Source organism: Dendrobates tinctorius, unplaced genomic scaffold (assembly GCF_039654945.1).
Source record: "Dendrobates tinctorius isolate UK_male_01 unplaced genomic scaffold, ASM3965494v1 ptg000224l, whole genome shotgun sequence".
Taxonomy (NCBI): Eukaryota; Metazoa; Chordata; class Amphibia; order Anura; family Dendrobatidae; genus Dendrobates; species Dendrobates tinctorius.
The window spans coordinates 4,529,867-4,550,614 of NW_027361891.1; the positions used below are offsets into that span (position 1 = coordinate 4,529,867).

A 20,748-nucleotide genomic window follows, 5' to 3' on the forward strand; every position below is an offset into this window, starting at 1 on the left:
ATCGAATTTGGCTTTAGGACAATTATTTTTGTTTTTTCATTTAAGACAAATTAACTGAAGATAATAGTACGAAAGAATTTGTGTTTGCAATCATTTTCAGGAAGAAACTGAGTATTAACTGACAGAATTGCAGGGTTGTCAATACTTTTGGCCACAACTGTAAGCCCCCGGAAGCTTCTCCTTGCCCGCTGCCATGGCTCGATAGGTGCCTACACATGCGTTTATAGGGAGAGACCTGTCAATTCAGGGAAGTGGGCAAGGATAAAGCCGCCGGGGACCACCTTTCCGACTAGTCTCTAGCGCAATTTAATCCCTGGCGGCTTTTAAAATATGTTTTTCTCTGAAATGCCGCAGTGTTTAAGTGTCAAATATAACTGGCTGTAGTCATATAGCTAATGTCTGATACGTGCTGCTAGTGGATTAGGCAGCATGTATCAGCTGTAATCAACAAAAACCCAATAAATAGTACTGTAGGAAAAAACTCAAAAAGTCTCAATTAATGCACGACACCAAACTAGTATAAATTGCCAATAATTACAAAATTTTATTAAATACAATAGCATGACATGACAAGAAAATTCACAGATAAAACAGGGATACTGCAATCCTAAAGAGGAGTCATATTGCACATTTGCCCAAAGCTGGCATTAACAAATGCATAATATTGCAAAGGCCTTCATGCCTACAAAAAATGCCAAACTCACATGTCCATGGTAACACCCATATGAATTGCTTTCATATCAACTGAGTAAACATACTTAAATTATTCATTATGGACAAGGGCATAACCCAATATATGAAAATACTATATGAGCAAGCTATACCATCTAGCTCTAAATGAGCGTCTCAAAAAGGTGCACTAACAAATTTAGACAATGGAAAATTTTCCAATCGGACACATACATAGAGGGAGTGTGTAGCGCTGGCGTCCCCGACACCCCAACGCGCGTTTCGCTTCTTCGTCAGGAGACGTGTCTAAAGGCGGGGTAACTCGCCATTATATATGATGAATGGCCAATCATAATGAACAGAGGGCACACATCATTAAACTATTCCATGGCGCGCTCTAACTACGTCATGCCACTTCCTGTCTTTTCGGCGCATGTGCCGCTTACGTCACACTCCTGAAGAGGAAGACCTTGGGCTCACGGCAGTGGAGTAGAAGTCGCGATGCGTCACCATGGTGACCGCACACGCGCACTCCTCTCCTAATGGCTGCTTGCACGAAGGTCGGAGCTGATAAAGCCAGACATGCGCACTCGGCATAAGTGGAACAAACTGGACCGGTAACGTAATGAAATTAGCTGAGGACTTTTCACTAATCATGAAACATATTCAATTAAATGTTATATAGTAATTATTCATATCTCAATAATAAATACATTTGTGCATATTAAACTCAATGTGGAAAGTATATATATATCAATAATAAATATAAATGTGAGATACCCTGATCATATAACCTCTCAATAATGAGTACAAATGTGTGGTGCCCTAATCATAAATTAATATATGACAGTATATGAATAGTGACATCAATCACATAAACATAACCGATATGACCACATATACAACAAATAATGTGCAAAAACACACAATGTGCATACACAAATATAACATAATACAAAATACTGGACATGTGCTAGAAATATCCATATATAATTTTGTGTATAATATATATACCAAGTGCATACCAAATAATGTGAAAAAATAAAAAAATAAATAAAAAACATGAAAAACATACATAATTACTCAAAAATCATGTATATAACATATTAATAATAATTCTTATATGTTTCTTGACATTTTAGGAAAACCAGATCCATATTGAGTTTCCTTCTTATAGATGGTACTTCAGTGATGACAAAACGATCCAGAAATACATCTGAGATACCGTCCAAAAACTATTAAACCTAAACTGTGAACAAAATTCATGTTAATACAATGTAATTATGAAAATAAAAACCCACCCTCAGAGAAAAAACCCTAAAAAAATTAAAATAATATAATTTTATAAAAATGAACTAAACCCGAAACTTTCATTTAACCCAAAGGGGGTAATAGTATGTAACCTGTAAATCCACCTACTTTCTACCTGAGATAGTCTTTTGAACAAATCACCCCCCTAGGACCGAGAGACACCTGATCAATAGCTCGAACAACCAGCTTACTTGAGTCAGACTTATGATGATCCTTGAAATGCTTCGCAAGAGTTTTCAATGGATCCATGGGATCAGAGTTCTTTGCCTTTTCAATATCGCGCACGTGTTCTCGTACATGAATTTTCAGTCCCCGAGTAGTCATTCCTACATAAATCAGTCCACAAGGACACTGAGCATGATAGATGACTCCTGTGGATGAACAGGTAAGATGATGTAGAATTTTAAAGGTCCGTGATCCATTAAAATTAGAGAATTCTTTGCATTTAACCAAATTCATGCAGGCTTTGCAAAGCCCACATGGAAAGAAGCCTTTAATAGACTGGCCAATCAAATTAGTTTTAGAATTATCATAATGGCTTCTCACAAGTACATCTCGCAGATTTTTTGATCTTTTTGCAGTAACCAAAGGAGTTGGCGAAATGAAACTTTTTATAATGGGATCCATTTTTAACACATCCCAATGTTTTTTAAAAATCCCCTTAAGGGCCTCCCACTGGTTGTTAAAAGGGGTAATCAATCTTACCGGTGGGTTAACATCTTTATTCTTATTAGAGGGTTTATATAGGAGTTCATTCCTAGAAATTCCACATGCTCTATGGTAACCCCGCCGAATGGCCCTGTGACTGTATCCTCATTCACGGAACCTAGAATACAGATCTCTAGCCTGATAATCAAAAGTCTCCCTAGTTGAACAAATTCTTTTGATTCTAAGATGTTGACCGATTGGGATACTGCTGATGGTCGACCGCGGGTGTGCAGAGTCCGCATGCAAAAGAGCATTGGTGGACGTGGGTTTGCGGTACACATCCGTAAGTAGATGGCCATCATTCATAAATTTAATGTCCACATCCAAAAAGTTAACTCTACGACCAAAGGTATAGGTTAACCTGATATTTAAATAATTTTGAATAAGTTCAGACATCAAAGTATCCAGCTGTTCCACTGAGCCTTCCCAGATGAACCAGATGTCGTCGATGTAATGAATCCATTTGTGGATTTTATCCATCTGGCCCACCGGGTTGCTCTGAAAAAGTTCACGCTCCCACGCCCCAAGGAGCAAGTTGGCATACGAGGGGGCACAACAAGCCCCCATGGCTGTTCCTTGGAGCTGGAGAAAGACCTGATTATTAAAGGTGAAACAGTTGTGCCTCAGTACAAACTCAAGAAGGAATTATAATCTCAATCAGAGGCTTTTCAAGACTACTGGAATGTAGATACCAAGACACTGCACAAAGTCCATCCTCATGACGTATGGAGGTATATAGACTCTCCACGTCTGCTGTCACCATCAGCATATCATCTTGCAATTCCAATCCATCAAAATGACCCAGAGCAGCTGTTGTATCTTTAATGAAGGAGGGTAAAGTGGAAACGAGTGGTTTTAAATAGTGGTCAATGAATTGACATACTATCTCACATAACCCTCCATTTCTGGAAACTATGGGTCTTCCAGGCGGATCAATGGGATTTTTATGCAATTTTGGAATCAAATAAAACGTCGGAAGACGCGGCTTAATTCCAACAATGGTGTCTTTCATCTTTTTAGAGATTATATTTCTATCAAAAGCCTCAATAATGATTTTATTAAGTTTCTCCTGAAAGGACATCAATGGATTATTTGTCAGTTTTTTATAACAGTTTTTGTCCTACAATAACTTCATTGCCTGCTTATCATAAAGTGTATTTGGCCAAATGACCAAATTCCCACCTTTGTCAGCAGGCTTAAACGTAACATCTGACCAAGATTTCAATTCATTAATGGCCATCTCAATAGACTGTCTACTTTTATTTTTAAAGGGAGTACCTCTTAGATTTTCAATGTCTGTAGAGACCAATTTAACAAAGATATCAACTGCCGGACAAATATTAAGACTAGGGAATTTTTTGGATTTATTAAAAAGATAATTAGGGAAACCACTAACCTCAGAGACACTGTTTTCATCCGCCAAGGATTCCAATATCGCAAGGGCTTCCCTCTCTTCCCTAGTGTCAAATCCCATATCTGTGTTAGATTTTTCATAAAATCGTTTCAATATAAGCTTTCTGGCAAACAAGTGCACATCCTTTATTACTGTGAATGTATCTAAAGGGGAACCAGGAGAGAAAGTTAAACCCTTTTCAAGTAAATTGATCTGAATATCTGAAAGGTTATGTTCAGACAGGTTTACTACCTTAGGGTGATCACTGCGTCTGTAACTATCATGTTTAGCTTTATAATCTCGATACATCCTTTTACCTCCAAATCTTGTTCTAACACTTGAATAACCTCCAGATTCAGATTCAGAATTAGAAGATACACTGCTTGCATGTGAAGATAATGACACATTGGAAGTACTCCTATTCAATGATTTCTCTGCTTTGCGTGTTTTAAACTGCCAACGGTACACTTTTTTTGTTTCATAGTCGCAAATATCTCTTTGATATTTCTTTGTTTTGACCCCTTCACCCCCAAGGGTGGTTTGCACGTTCATGACCGGGCCAATTTTTACAATTCTGACCACTGTACCTTTATGAGGTCATAACTCTGGAACGCTTCCATGGATCCCGGTGATTCTGACATTGTTTTCTCGTGACATATTGTACTTCATGTTAGTGGTAAAATTTAATTCAAATAACTTGCGTTTATTTGTGAAAAAAATGGAAATTTGGCAAAAATTTTGAAAATTTCGCAATTTTCCAACTTTGAATTTTTATGCCCTTAAATCACAAAGATACGGCACACAAAAAACTTGATAACTAACATTTCCCACATGTTTACTTTACATCAGCACAATTTTGGAACCAAAATTTTTTTTTTGTTAGGAAGTTATTAGGGTTAAAAGTTGACCAGCGATTTCTCATTTTTACAACACCATTTTATTTTTAGGACCACATCACATTTGAAGCCACTTTGAGGGGTCTATATGATAGAAAATACCCAAAAGTGACACCATTCTAAAAACTGCACCCCTTAAGGTGCTCAAAACCACATTCAAGAAGTTTATTAACCCATTAGGTGCGTCACAGGAATTTTTTTGAATATTTAAAAAGAAATGAACATCTAACTTTTTTTCACAAAAAAAATACTTCAGGTTCAATTTTTTTTATTTTACCAAGGGTAACAGGAGAAATTGGACTGCAAAAGTTACTGTGCAATTTGTCCTGAGTACGCTGATACCTGATTTGTGGGGGGGAACGACTGTTTCGGCGCATGGCAGAGCTCAGAATGGAAGGAGCGCCGTTTGACTTTTTCAATGCAAAATTGGCTGGAATTCAGATCGGACACCATGTCACGTTTGGAGAGTCCCTGATGTACCTAAACAGTGGAAACCCCCTACAAGTGACCCCATTTTGGAAACTAGACCCCCCAAGGAACTTATCTAGATATGTGGTGAGAACTTTGAACCCACAAGGGCTTTACAGAAGTTTATAACGAACAGCGGTACAATTAAAAAATCATATTTTTTCCACAAAAATGATCTTTTCACCCCAATTTTTATTTTCCCAAGGGTAACAGGACCCTAAAAGTTATTGTGCAATTTGTCCTGAGTATGCTGATACCCCACATGTGGGGTAAACCACTATTTGGGCGCATGGCAGAGCTCGGAAGGGAAGCAGCGCCATTTGACGTTTTTGGCTGGAATTGAGATCGGACACCATGTCGCGATTGGAAAACCCCTGATGTACCTAAACAGTGGAAACCCCCCCACAAATGACACCATTTTGTAAACTAGACCCCCCAAGGAACTTATCTAGATGTGTGGTGAGCACTTTGAACCCCCCCAGTGCTTCACAGAAGTTTATAACGCCCGGGCGTGAAAATAAAAAATTCGCATTTTTTCCACAAACATGATCTTTTAGTCACCATTTTTTTTATTTTCCCAAGGGTAACAGGAGAAATTGGACCCCAAAAGTTGTTGTCCAATTTGTCCTGAGTATGCTGATACCCCATATGTGGGAGAAAACTACTGTATGGGCACACATCGGGGCTCGGAAGGGAAGTAGTGACGTTTTGGAATGCAGACATTCATGGAATGGTCTGCGGGTGTCATGTTGCCTTTGGAGAGCCCCTAATGTACCTAAACAGTGGAAACCCCCCACAAATGACCCCATTTTGAAAACTAGACCCCCTAAGGAACTTATCTAGATGTGAGGTGAGCACTTTGAACCCCCAAGGGCTTCACAGAAGTTTATAATGCCAGGGCATGAAAATAAAAAAATCGTATTTTTTCCACAAACATGATCAATTAGTCCCCAATTTTTTTATTTTCCCAAGGGTAACAGGAGAAATTGAACCCCAAAAGTTGTTGTCCAATTTGTCCTGAGTACGCTGACACCCCATATGTGGGATAAAACTACTGTATGGACACACGTCAGGGATCGGAAGGGAAGTAGTGACATTTTGGAATGCAGACATTCATGGAATGGTCTGCGGGTGTCATGTTGCCTTTGGAGAGCCCCTAATGTACCTAAACAGTGGAAACCCCCCACAAATGACCCCATTTTGAAAACTAGACCCCCTAAGGAACTTATCTAGATGTGAGGTGAGCACTTTGAACCCCAAAGGGCTTCACAGAAGTTTATAATGCCAGGGCATGAAAATAAAAAAATCGTATTTTTTCCACAAACATGATCAATTAGTCCCAAATTTTTTTATTTTCCCAAGGGTAACAGGAGAAATTGAACCCCAAAAGTTGTTGTCCAATTTGTCCTGAGTACGCTGACACCCCATATGTGGGAGAAAACTACTGTATGGACACACGTCAGGGCTCGGAAGGGAAGTAGTGACGTTTTGGAATGCAGACTTTGATGGAATGGTCTGCGGGTGTCATGTTGCCTTTGGAGAGCCCCTAATGTACCTAAACAGTGGAAACACCCACAAATGACCCCATTTTGGAAACGAGATCCCCTAAGGAACTTATCTAGATGTGTGGTGAGCACTTTGAACCCCCAAGGGCTTCACAGAAGTTTATAATGCCCGGGCATGAAAATAAAAAAATCGTATTTTTTCCACAAACATGATCAATTAGTCCCCAATTTTTTCATTTTCCCAAGGGTAACAGGAGAAATTGGACCCCAAAAGTTGTTGTCCAATTTGTCATGAGTACGCTGACACCCCATATGTGGGAGAAAACTACTGTATGGACACACGTCGGGGCTCGGAAGGGAAGCAGTGACGTTTTGGAATGCAGACTTTGATGGAATGGTCTGCGGGTGTCATGTGCATTTGGAGAGCCCCTGATGTACCTAAACTATTGAAACTCCCCACCAAAACAGTGGAATCCCCCACAAGTGACCCCATTTTGGACACTAGACCCCCCCACGGAACTTATCTAGATGTGTGGTGAGCACTTTGAACCCCCAAGTGCTTCACAGAAGTTTATAACGCTCGGACGTGAAAATAAAAAAATCATTTTTTTCCACAAAAATGATATTTTTGCCCCCAATTTTTTATTTTCCTAAGGGTAACAGGAGAAATTGGACCCCAAAAATTGTTTTGCAATTTATCCTGAGTAGGCTGATACCCTACATGTGGGGGTAAAACACTGTTTGGGCGCATGGCAGAGCTTGGAAGGGAAGGAGCACATATGACTTTTTCAACTCAGAATTGGCTGGAATTGAGATCAGACGCAATGTTGCATTTGGAGAGCCCCTGATGTGCCCAAGCAGTGGAAACCCCCAATTCTAACTCCAACCCGAACCCCAATACACCCCTAACCCTAATCTCAGCCCTAACCCTAACCCTAGCCCTAACCCAAGCCCTAACCCAAGCCCTAACCCAAGCCCTAACCCTAGCCCTAACGGAAAAATGGAAATAAATACTTTTTTTTATTTTATTATTTTTCCCTAACTAAGGGGGTGATAACGTAGGTTTTGATTTACTATTTATGGCGGTTTTTATGTTTGGCAGCTGTCGCAGCTAAAAGACGCTTTTTATTGTAAAAATAGTTTTTGCATCACCACATATTGAGAGCTATAATTTTTCCGTATTTTAACCCACCGAGTCATGTGAGGTCTTATTTTTTGCGGGACGAGTTGACGTTTTTATCGGTACCATTTTCGGGCACGTGACATTTTTTGATCGCTTTTTATTCCGATTTTTGGGAAGCAGAATGAACAAAAACCAGCGTTTCATGAATTTCTTTTGGGGGAGTGCGTTTACACCGTTCCGCTGTGGTAAAATTGATAAAGCGGTTTTATTCTTCGGGTCAGTACGGTTACAGCGATACCTCATTTAGGTCGTTTTTTTATGATTTGTCGGTTTTATGCAATGAAAACTATTTTATATAAAAAATAATTATTTTTGCATCGCTTTATTCTGCGAGCTATAACTTTTTTATTTTTTCGCTGATGATGCTGTGTGGCAGCTCGTTTTTTGCGGGACAAGATGACGCTTTCAGCGGTACCATGGATATTTATATGCGTCTTTTTGATCGCGCGTTATTACACTTTTTGTTTGGCGGTATGATAATAAATCATTATTTTTTACTTCGTTTTTTATTTTTATTTTTTAAGGGGTTCGCTAAAGGGGTTAACTAATGGGAGTTTTATAGGGCGGGTCGTTACAGACGCGGCGATACATAATATGTGTACTTTTATTGTTTTTTTTTTATTTTTATTTTCAAAAAATGAATTTATTGGGAAAATTTTTTTTTTTTTTTTTTTACTAATTTATTTGGCGATTTTTTTTAAATTATCTTTACACTTTTTATTTTTTTTTTTACTTTATTACATAGTCCCAGGTGGGACATCACTGTCCTGTGACAGATCACTGTGACAGATCAGCAATCTGTCACAGGCATTGAAGAAGACTTCCTCTTGCCTGCGCTTTGCAGGCACTGAGTAAGCCAGCTTCCTGCAGGCCCCCGAAGGCCCCCGTCGCCATCTTGGATTCGGGGGCCTGGAGGAAAGGAGCCCCCCGCAGCAGCGCTGCACATTGCGCTGCCGTGGGGGGCTCAGGGAAGCACGGAGGGAGCCCCCTCCCTGCCGATGCTTCCCTTTAACGATGCAAGGGGTTAACGTGTCGGGGGCGGTCCGTGACCGCCCCTGACACATTGTGCCGGGTGTCAGCTGTGATAATCAGCTGACACCCGGCCGCGATCAGCGGTGCTCACCACGTGGGCGCCGCTGATCGCTGAGACATACTATCCCATCCATGGGCATAGGGGCCCAGGTCCCATGGACGGGATAGTACGTCGGGTGGCAGGAAGGGGTTAATGGTACTAATATCGTGTTCCCATTTACTCAAATCATGCTCTCAAGGTCCTTGTAGAAAGAATTCAGCTCTTCTGTTTGAAATTTCTGACTCAGCGAGTTCTGTGAATTTTCAATCTGCAAATCAGTCTCAGCCAATAATTTAATATTCTTTTCATTAATGATTTGCATAAAAGACAAAGAACAACTAGTTGCACATTCTTCCCATTTTTTGAGAAGCAATTCATCATCCAGTTCGAACGACAGATATAATTGAACTCGTAGGCCTCTTGGAATGATTTTTAATTTTAAATAATTATCAAGAGAAATCTTAGTCCACTATAATCTGGTCTTTTTATGAACTAAATTTCTATGGTTCCGGGTCAATTCCTTAAAATCAGACTGGGTATCTTTAAAATTGGATGCAGCTCCCTGAACAAAAATATTTGAAGCTTTTTGAAGCCAGGTCAATTCCCTAGCTTTCAGGTCCATCGTGACCACAATTAGGGTATAGTATGTTAAAAAACAGAAGTAACAGTAGTAATCAACAAAAAAACAATAAATAGTACTGTAGGCAAAAACTCAAAAAGTCTCAATTAATGCACGACACCAAACTAGTATAAATTGCCAATAATTGCAAAATGTTATTAAATACAATACCATGACATGACAAGAAAATTCACAGATAAAACAGGGATACTGCAATCCTAAAGAGGAGCCATATTGCACATTTGCCCAAAGCTGGCATTAACAAATGCATAATATTGCAAAGGCCTTCATGCCTGCAAAAAATGCCAAACTCACATGTCCATGGTAACACCCATATGAATTGCTTTCATATCAACTGAGTAAACATACTAAAATTATTCCTTATGGACAAGGGCATAACCCAATATATGAAAATACTCTATGAGCAAGCAATACCATCTAGCTCTAAATGAGCGTCTCAAAAAGGTGCACTAAGAAATTTAGACAATGGAAAATTTCCCAATCGGACACTTACCTAGAGGGAGTGTGTAGCGCTGGCGTCCCCGTTGCCCCAACATGCGTTTCGCTTCTTCGTCAGGAGGCGTGTCTAAAGGCGGGGTAACTCGCCATTATATATGATGAACGGCCAATCATAATGCACAGAGGGCGCACATCATTAAACTATTCCATGGCGCGCTCTAACTACATCATGCCACTTCCTGTCTTTTCGGCGCATGTGCCGCTTACGTCACACTCCAGAAGAGGAAGACCTCGGGCTCACGGCGGTGGAGTAGAAGTCGCAATGCGTCACCATGGTGACCGCACACGCGCACTCCTCTCCTAATGGCCGCTTGCACGAAGGTCGGATCTGATAAAGCCAGACATGCGCACTCGGCATAAGTGGAACAAACTGGACCTGTCACGTAATATAATTAGCTGAGGACTTTTCACTAATCATGAAACATATTCAATTAAATGTTATATAGTAATTATTCATATCTCAATAATAAATACATTTGTGCATATTAAACTCAATGTGGAAAGTATATATATCAATAATAAATATAAATATGAGATACCCTGATCATATAACCTCTCAATAATGAGTACAAATGTGTGGTGTCCTAATCATAAATTAATATATGACAGTATATGAATAGTGACATCAATCACATAAACATAACCCCCCTCTCGGTCCTAGGGGGGGTGATTTGTTCAAAAGACCATCTCAGGTAGAAAGTAGGTGGATTTACAGGTTGCATACTATTACCCCCTTTGGGTTAAATGAAAGTTTCGGGTTCAGTTCATTTTTATAAAATTATATTATTTTAATTTTTTTAGGGTTTTTTCTCTGAGGGTGGGTTTTTTTATTTTCATAATTACATTGTATTAACATGAATTTTGTTCACAGTTTAGGTTTAATAGTTTTTGGACGGTATCTCAGATGTATTTCTGGATCGTTTTGTCATCATTGAAGTACCATCTATAAGAAGGAAACTCAATATGGATCTGGTTTTCCTAAAATGTCAAGAAACATATAAGAATTATTATTAATATGTTATATACATGATTTTTGAGTAATTATGTATGTTTTTTATTTATTTTTTTATTTTTACACATTATTTGGTATGCACTTGGTATATATATTATACACAAAATTATATATGGATATTTCTAGCACATGTCCAGTATTTTGTATTATGTTATATTTGTGTATGCACATTGTGTGTTTTTGCACATAATTTGTTGTATATGTGGTCATATCGGTTATGTTTATGTGATTGATGTCACTATTCATATACTGTCATATATTAATTTATGATTAGGGCACCACACATTTGTACTCATTATTGAGAGGTTATATGATCAGGGTATGCCAATATGTGACATGGCTATTTCCATTAAATCTATGATAAGTTATGCCACTTTATTGTCATAACTTACTCCAGAAATGTATTCAAATCCCTGACTGGAAATATACTCTAGCCCCCAAACTGGAGAACATTTTCTGGTGTTCAAGCAGTCCAGGTAACAGATATTCATAATTCACTAAGCGGAGTGTGTCATCTTGTGACACCGGCGGCTATGCCCGCCGATGCCCCTTCTGCAGCAGCGCGCACCGCAGAGTTTCCTTACCTGCGCGCTCCCGTCCGGGCGCGCGCCCGTCGTCCACTCGCCCTCACGGCGGCTCCTGGCCCCCGCCCCCTGTCTCGCGCACGCCTCCTCCCACTCTCTCTCTCCAGCGGTGGGCGGCGCTGAGGGGCTGGACTGGGGGACGCACTTCCGGGGGTTGGTGTATTTCAGGCGTCCTCGCTGTTAGGAGGACGCCTGATGATTGTGTAGTTTTCTGCACCCTCTGGCCTCTACAGTTCTCCTGTAGCTTTACTTTTCTCTGCCTTATACTCCCTGCCGTCCTCAGCCTCGTTCCCCTCTTCCTCCCCAGTCTGCCCAGGCGCTGCTTCCTTTCCATCCCCGGTGCTCGTCCTCTGTCTCCAGTTCGCCCTGGTTCTTCCTCTTGCCATTTCCCGTATTGTGTCTTTCCCCGTGCTACCTGTCCCTGCTCGTATCTCGGTCCGCTGCCTCCTCAGCCCTTTTGTCCGTGGAGCCGTCCCTCTTGGTTCCGGCTGTCGCGCCTCCGTCCTCTGTGGTCCTGCCCCAAACGATCCCTGTATAGGGGTCGGTCTTCACCTGGCGTGCTCGGCCCAGGGGCTCCGGATCCGCGATCCAGAGGGTCCACTCTCTGACGTAGTTTCTCCTCAGCGTTACAGTATCATCAGGCCATGGACCCCGCTGGTGCCGCGGCTGCCACTCAAAAGGAACTGCTTTTCCTAAGAGAGAATCAGACCCGTATCATGTCATTCATGAAGTCCATGGACACCCGGCTCTCCGCCCTGCAAACCGCTGACCCAGCGCATGCACCTCTCTTAGTCAGTCTCCAGCAGGAGCTCGCACAGCAGCGCGATGCGCAATCTCACATTTTGGGGTATATGGCGTCCGTGGATGATCGGCTGCTTTCTTTGCAGTCCTCTGCGGCCGCTTCTACCCAAGCCCGGGACGCTGTCTCTTTCCCTCCTCCCCATCTTGGTAAGCCGCCTAGGTACTGTGGGGACCCAAAATTGTGTAGGGGATTTTTAAACCAGTGCAGATTGCACTTTGATCTTCTACCCCAACAATACCCCACGGACCGTGCTAAGGTGGCCTTTATAATCTCCCATCTAGAGGGGGAGGCGTTGGCTTGGGTGAATCCGTTGTGGGAGAGGGATGACCCGGTGGTGACTAACATCCAGAGTTTTTTGGAAACATTCCGTAAGGTTTTTGATGAACCCGGACGCCTTGCTTCCTCTACAGAGGCCCTTTTTAACCTCTGCCAGGGGTCCCTTACGGTAGGGCAATACGCCATCCGTTTCCGGACCTTGTCCTCGGAGCTGGGGTGGAATAACGAAGCCCTGGTTGGTGCCTTTTGGAGAGGCCTTTCTAGTAAAATCAAAGACGAGTTGGCCGGGCGTGACCTTCCTACCACCCTGGAAGATCTCATCTCCCTGGCTACTCGTATTGACCTGCGTTTTCAGGAACGCGCTAGAGAGTCAGCCAGGGAGAAGAGGCCCTTTAGATTATACCAAGCTCCCATTCCGCGCACCGTTGCTCTCCCTAGTAACACTGCCCCCGAGCCTATGCAGGTGGATCGCATCAAGCTGTCCGAACAACGGCGTAAGGAGAGGATGACTAAGGGACTCTGTCTATATTGTGGAGGGGCCAATCACTTCGTACGCACTTGTCCTGAGAGACCGGCCAACGCATCCGCCTAGGCCAGGTAGGAGAGGGCCCCCTAGGTGATCAGACCCCCTCTCTCCCACTTACTCTTTCAGCTCTGCTTATTACAGGTCGGGGGCGTGGCTCTGTGGAGGCGTATGTGGACTCGGGCGCAGCAGGCAACTTCATCCGCCAGGAGGAGGTTGACAAACTCCAGATTCCCGTGGTCGTCTTAAGTAACCCACGAGCAATCACCTCCGTCGATGGCAAACCTCTTCCTGGGCTCATCACCACGGTTACCACTGAAGTAAAACTACAAATTGGCGCACTTCATTCTGAGAAGATTGCCTTTTATGTCCTGCCTCAATTATCCCACGCCATTCTCTTGGGACTACCTTGGCTTAGGCGGCATGAGCCAGTTGTCGACTGGCGCTCCGGAGAGATCCTGCGCTGGGGGCACACCTGCCATGCAAGCTGTTTACGTACCCTGGTTCGTTCCCATTCTCAGCTTAGGCCAACGGACCTCCCCGGCCTTCCTGTTCCATACCACGCCTACGCTGATGTTTTCTGCAAGAAGGAGGCGGACTCCCTGCCCCCGCACCGGTCCTATGACTGCCCCATCGACCTGATTCCTGGAGCAGTTCCTCCCAGAGGTAGAACATACCCTCTTTCTCCTGCCGAGACCTCTGCCATGACGGAATATATCCATGAAAATCTGTACAAGGGGTTTATCCGGAAGTCCTCCTCTCCTGCGGGCGCGGGTTTCTTCTTCGTCCGGAAGAAAGACGGATCACTGCGGCCTTGCATTGATTACCGGGGTCTAAACAATATCACCGTTAAAAATCGTTACCCCCTTCCGTTGATTCCGGAGCTCTTTGACCGGCTGAGAGGAGCCCGGATCTTCACGAAGTTAGATCTGCGGGGAGCCTACAATTTGGTCCGGATCCGTGCTGGGGATGAGTGGAAAACAGCCTTCAATACCCGTGACGGGCATTATGAATACCTAGTCATGCCATTCGGCCTTTGCAATGCCCCCGCTGTGTTTCAAGAATTTATCAACGAGGTATTCCGGGATCTACTCTATTCCTGTGTGGTCATCTATCTGGACGACATTCTCGTTCGATCTGTCCTCCCATCGCAAAAGCGTACGCTGGGTCTTGCACCGCCTTCGAGAGAACCAACTCTACGCCAAGATTGAGAAATGCCTTTTTGAGCAGTCATCACTGCCCTTCTTGGGATATGTCGTCACCGATTCCGGTCTAAAGATGGATCCCGAAAAACTCAGTGCGGTACTCAAGTGGCCCCGTCCAGTGGGGATTAAGGCCATCCAGCGGTTTCTTGGGTTCGCAAATTATTACCGTCAGTTTGTGCCTCATTTTTCCACGGTTACCAAACCCATCACGGTCTTGACCCGTAAGGGAACGAAGCCCAACAGCTGGTCCCCTGAAGCTGAAAACGCTTTCCAAGCTCTGAAACGTTCTTTTGCGTCAGCACCCATTTTGCATCGGCCTGTGACCAGCAGGCCCTTCGTCCTGGAAGTGGATGCCTCCTCCACTGGAGCGGGGGCGGTCCTGTCCCAGCAGGCTTCATCCGGACGGCTGGTTCCTTGCGGCTTCTTTTCTAAAGTCTTTTCACCTGCGGAGTGCAACTACTCCATTGGAGACCGAGAATTACTGGCCATTAAGATGGCCTTGGCTGAATGGCGGTATTTACTTGAGGGGGCTGTACATCCCTTTACCATCCTCACGGACCACAAGAACCTGGCTTACCTGCAGTCTGCCCAGAGACTCAATGCCCGGCAAGCCAGGTGGGCCCTGTATTTCTCCCGCTTTGACTTCCAACTTCACTTTCGACCTGGTAATAGGAACATCAAGGCCGATGCCCTTTCCAGGTCGTTACAGTCATCGGAGAGGGATGAAGTCCCATCCTATATTATCGAGCCTACTAAGATGATCACCGTGGCCCCTGTGAATTTTGCTATTCCTCCGCCCGGTAAGACTTTCGTCCCTCAAAGCAGACGTACAGAGGTGTTGGGCTGGGGGCATTCCTCCAAAATTGCTGGACACGTTGGGACTAAAAAGACTCTCTTGCTGCTGTCCCGGTATTACTGGTGGCCCACGCTTCGCCAGGATGTGATGGACTATGTTGCCTCGTGCACAATCTGTGCCCAGAACATGGTGGCTAGGACTTTGCCCGCCGGTCTTCTTCACCCATTGCCAGTTCCTGAGGTCCCCTGGCAGCAGATCGCCATGGATTTTGTGACTGATTTACCCCGCTCAGCCGGATGTACCACCATCTAAGTCGTGGCAGATCGTTTTTCCAAAATGGCCCACTTCATTCCCTTACCGGGACTACCGTCCGCCCCGAAGTTGGCCGAGATCTTCATCCACCAGGTCTTCAGGCTGCATGGTCTTCCTCAGCGGATTCTGTCGGATCGGGCGGTCCAGTTCACCTCCCGCTTCTGGAGGGCTCTCTGCCGGCTTATGGGTACATCTCTCGACTTCTCCTCCGCATACCATCCTCAGACCAACGGGCAAGTGGAGCGAATTAATCAGGTGTTAACCACCTTCCTACGTCACTTCGCCAACGCCCATCAGGACAATTGGGTCGCGCTCTTACCTTGGGCTGAATTCTCGCACAATAATCATCCCAGTGAATCTACCACCAAGTCACCTTTTTTTGTGGTAACCGGTCAAAACCCAGGTATTCCGTTGCCTTTCTCCACGTCTACAGGAGTACCCGCAGCCGATTCTCTTGCTAAAGAATTCTCGCAGATTTGGAGAGAGACCAGGGACGCGCTCGAGGGTGCCAACAACCAAATCAAGAAACATGCAGACAAAAGACGGAAGGACGTGCCTCCGTACCATCCAGGTGACAAAGTCTGGCTTTCAACTCGACATATCCGTCTGAGAGTTCCCTCTTATAAGCTGAGTCCTCGGTACATTGGGCCATTTGAAGTGATTGGACGTATTAATGAAGTGGCTTACAAACTGAGGTTGCCTGCTTCGCTCCGGGTTCCCAACGCTTTCCATGTCTCGCTCTTGAAACCCGTAGTCCTGAATCGGTTCCAACCAGTTTCCATCGTCCCTCCTTCACCTGTTATCTCGGACAACGTCTTCGAGGTCAAGGACATCTTGGCTATGAAAAGAGTCCGGGGTAAGACCCTTTTTCTTATCGATTGGGTGGGTTTTGGTCCCGAGGAGAGGTCCTGGGAGCCTCGGGAAAATATCAACGCTCCCCGGATTCTGAAAAAGTTTTTGGCCAATCTCAGTAAGGGAGGACGTAAGGAGAGGGGTACTGTGACACCGGCGGCTATGCCCGCCGATGCCCCTTCTGCAGCAGCGCGCACCGCAGCGTTTCCTTACCTGCGCGCTCCCGTCCGGGCGCGTGCCCGTCGTCCACTCGCCCTCACGGCGGCTCCTGGCCCCCGCCCCCTGTCTCGCGTACGCCTCCTCCCGCTCTCTCTCTCCAGCTGTGGGCGGCGCTGAGGGGCTGGACTGGGGGACGCACTTCCGGGGGTTGGTGTATTTCAGGCGTCCTCGCTGTTAGGAGGACGCCTGATGATTGTGTAGTTTTCTGCACCCTCTGGCCTCTACAGTTCTCCTGTAGCTTTACTTTTCTCTGCCTTTTACTCCCTGCCGTCCTCAGCCTCGTTCCCCTCTTCCTCCCCAGTCTGCCCAGGCGCTGCTTCCTTTCCATCCCCGGTGCTCGTCCTCTGTCTCCAGTTCGCCCTGGTTCTTCCTCTTGCCATTTCCCGTATTGTGTCTTTCCCCGTGCTACCTGTCCCTGCTCGTATCTCGGTCCGCTGCCTCCTCAGCCCTTTTGTCCGTGGAGCCGTCCCTCTTGGTTCCGGCTGTCGCGCCTCCGTCCTCTGTGGTCCTGCCCCAAACGATCCCTGTATAGGGGTCGGTCTTCACCTGGCGTGCTCGGCCCAGGGGCTCCGGATCCGCGATCCAGAGGGTCCACTCTCTGACGTAGTTTCTCCTCAGCGTTACACATCTGATGTATTAGGTGCAATTTACGCCATCAAGTCCATTCATTAAGGCTGGTGTGCATAAGCAAACCGGAGCATGACGTCACAGCTTGTCTAGTTAATGAGGTGGATGTCGCAGATCGGATGTACCTGGTGTGTACGCTTATTAATTAATCAAGAGTTTCTGACTCTCCTGTTTATCGGACTTGATGAACTGGGGTCCAAGGTTTTGTGAAGCTTTATGTATTTGAGAAGAATTTGGAGACTTTCCTATCAGTTTTTGTTCCAAAAACTCCTAAAAATAACCTCTGCGTGCACATACAATTTTAATATCTTCGGGATTGTTTAATGCTCCCCTCAGCAGTCGTATCTGCGATCACCTGTTTCCAGTATCAGCTTTACTAGAAAATTCATGGTGTGATATATGCACTCAAGGCAAGGATATATGCTGGCTCTGTACTTCATGGCTCTACATATTCCATAAATTTTAAGTATCTGCTTGCAAAAAAGTGTGCATGAAATCCATTTTGTGGCATCGGTTGGGACTAGATATTAAAACTAATCATATAAAAGTTTAGCTGAATTCCGTTAACAGTTCCCTTTTAAATTGCTACAGCTGTTTTCTCAGTTTTATAGCCCAATATTCTGCTTCACCTGTGGATCGGATACATCGCAATCTACGCAATACAAGCACACCAATGGTTAAGACATGGTGCACAGGGAGCAGTAGAGGAATTAAAGGGGTTTTCCATGATTCCTTTTTAATTTCTGTAGGTTTGGGGAAGTTAAAATAACAAAAATTACTCTACTCACACATTGCTGCCCCAGTGATGCCTTTGTTGATAGCTTCTGCCATGACTGCTACATCCAATCACTGGGCTCAGCTGTCATGTCCATCTAGATTGGCTTCAGGAAAAAGTCTGATCTTATCAGATAAGATTCACATTGGTGGACACCATCGAGATTAGTAAAGTAACTGGCTTAGCGATCGGACCCAAACAGTGGTCGTAAATGGCTGCACATCCAGTTGGAAGAATGTCTCAAGTGGGGTACCACAGGGCTCTGTCCTGGGCCCTGTATTGTTCAACATCTTTATCAACGATTTAGATGAAGGAATTGAGGGTAAACTGATTAAATTTGCTGATGACACAAAGCTAGGAGGGATAGCTAATACTAGAGACGAGAGAGAGAGGAATCAAAAATATATAAATAAACTGGAGCAGTGGGCAGCAACTAACAGAATGGTTTTTAACAGGGAAAAATGCAAAGTACTACATCTGGGCAATAAAAATGAAAAAAGCCTATACAGAATGGGAGGAATAGGGCTAAGCAACAGCACATGTGAAAAAGACTTGGGTATACTAATAGATCACAGACTAAATATGAGTCAACAGTGTGATGCAGCAGCAAAAAAGGCAAATGCAATTCTAGGATGTATTAACAGAAGCATACAGTCTAGATCACGTGAAGTCATTATTTCCCTCTACTCCTCTTTGGTCAGACCTCATCTGGAATATTGTGTCCAGTTTTGGGCACCACATTTTAAAAAAGACATCAACAAACTGGAGCAAGTTCAGAAAAGAGCAACCAGAATGGTGACCGGTCTGCAAACACTGTCTTATGAGGAAAGGTTGCAGGATTTGGGAATGTTTAGTTTGCAAAAGAGAAGATTGAGAGGAGACTTAATAGCTGTCTACAAATATCTAAAGGGCTGTTGTCACATTGTAGAAGGATCAACTTTATTCTCATTTGCACAAGGAAAGACTAGAAGCAATGGGATGAAACTGAATGGGAGGAGACAGATTAGATATTAGAAAAAACTTTTTGACAGTTATAGTTATCAATGAGTGGAACAAGCTGCCACGAGAAGTGGTGAGTTCTCCTTCAATGGAAGTCTTCAAACAGAGGCTGGACAGACATCTGACTGGGATGATTTAGCGAATCCTGCTTTGAGCAGGGGGTTGGACCAGATGGCCCAGGAGGTCCCTTCCAACTCTACGATTCTATGATTCTATGTAACCAAGGGAAGGAATGTGAAAGTTAACTTTTATTAGTGCTATGTAATAGTTATTATTCTAATGACATATTAAAAATATAACAATACATCTAATATAGGGCAGAGTCAGACGGCCGTATTTCTTGTGCGAGAATCGCATCGTAAACCTCGTACTGGCTGTCGGCTCTCCTGACCTGAGCTTGACAGCTGCATAGTAATCCATCACGCTGTCTTGCCCAGGTCAGGAGAGGTGCCGGTCCAGTCCGTGCAGTGTGATGCAATTCTCACACGAGTTATATGGCTGTCTGACTCTGCCCTTGGATGTGTATTGGACCACACTGCATGAATTGTTATGTTATAGGCACCAACGTGATCCACCAAGTCCCGATTGGATATTGGACTCAGAGATTAATTAAATTTAAATGAGATGGAGTCCCAACCATTGTCCCCAAAATTAAAGGTTGGATTCCAATCTTATTATTAGGCACTTGTTCATCATTAAATAGAAAGAGGTGTTGCTTGCACCATTTGTTGACTGCACTATCACACTAATGCGTGTATGGATCCCTATATTGGTAACAAATAAATATATGATCAATGGCTCATGTATTCAAAATTTAAACAAAGGGCTTATAATGGAAGATACTCCTATGGTATATTAGAAAACCTGCAGCTATTGACAATGTATCCTCACTTGTGAGGTGTACAGTGAATTAAACACCCTGGTGGTGTATAAGAATTAATAAATCCTCACTGGGAGATTATTATAATTAAAAGACACCCTAATGTTGTATAACAATTCAATAGTTCTCACTGTGGGATAATGTGGAGAAGAATAGACACTCTTATGGTGTATTGGAGGATTCTACAATATAGGTCAGTGTGTTTTCCACAAGCATAGGGTAACTTCCACTAATTAGGTTAACACTAGTGACAGGGATCATAGTTAGAAATCCCTTGTCAGTTTGCTGGATATTGGATCTGCAGGATGGAATAAATTACAATCATAGGTTGTTGGTATCAACCACTAAGAACTAGCAGGCAGTGCAGAGTACATTTGCAGTGTGTGATTCAATGTAGTTTGGAACTGCTGATCATGAGGTCAGAGATTTTGACAGCAGGGCTGGTGATCCAAGACTCTACTCGTTCACTATGGGGATCGTCGACACCTGAGATCCGTCGCTGTAGAGTTGTGTGCGGCTTGGAACAGGAGCGGCTGGGTTAAG

At 43.9% G+C, this 20,748-nt stretch overlaps 1 long non-coding RNA gene across 2 annotated transcripts in view; it reads right to left on the reverse strand.

The window, feature by feature from the left end:
* Positions 1 to 515: 515 nt before the first annotated feature.
* Positions 516 to 20,748, reverse strand: part of LOC141059191 (uncharacterized) — a 29,571-nt gene continuing 9,338 nt past the window's right edge. For both annotated transcript variants that reach the window (XR_012222396.1, XR_012222395.1), the window contains exons 2-4: positions 4,085 to 4,245; positions 2,172 to 2,351; positions 516 to 1,918 (exon numbers count right to left, since the gene is read on the reverse strand). This is a non-coding gene — a long non-coding RNA (uncharacterized lncRNA). The remainder of the gene's footprint in view (positions 1,919 to 2,171; positions 2,352 to 4,084; positions 4,246 to 20,748) is intronic.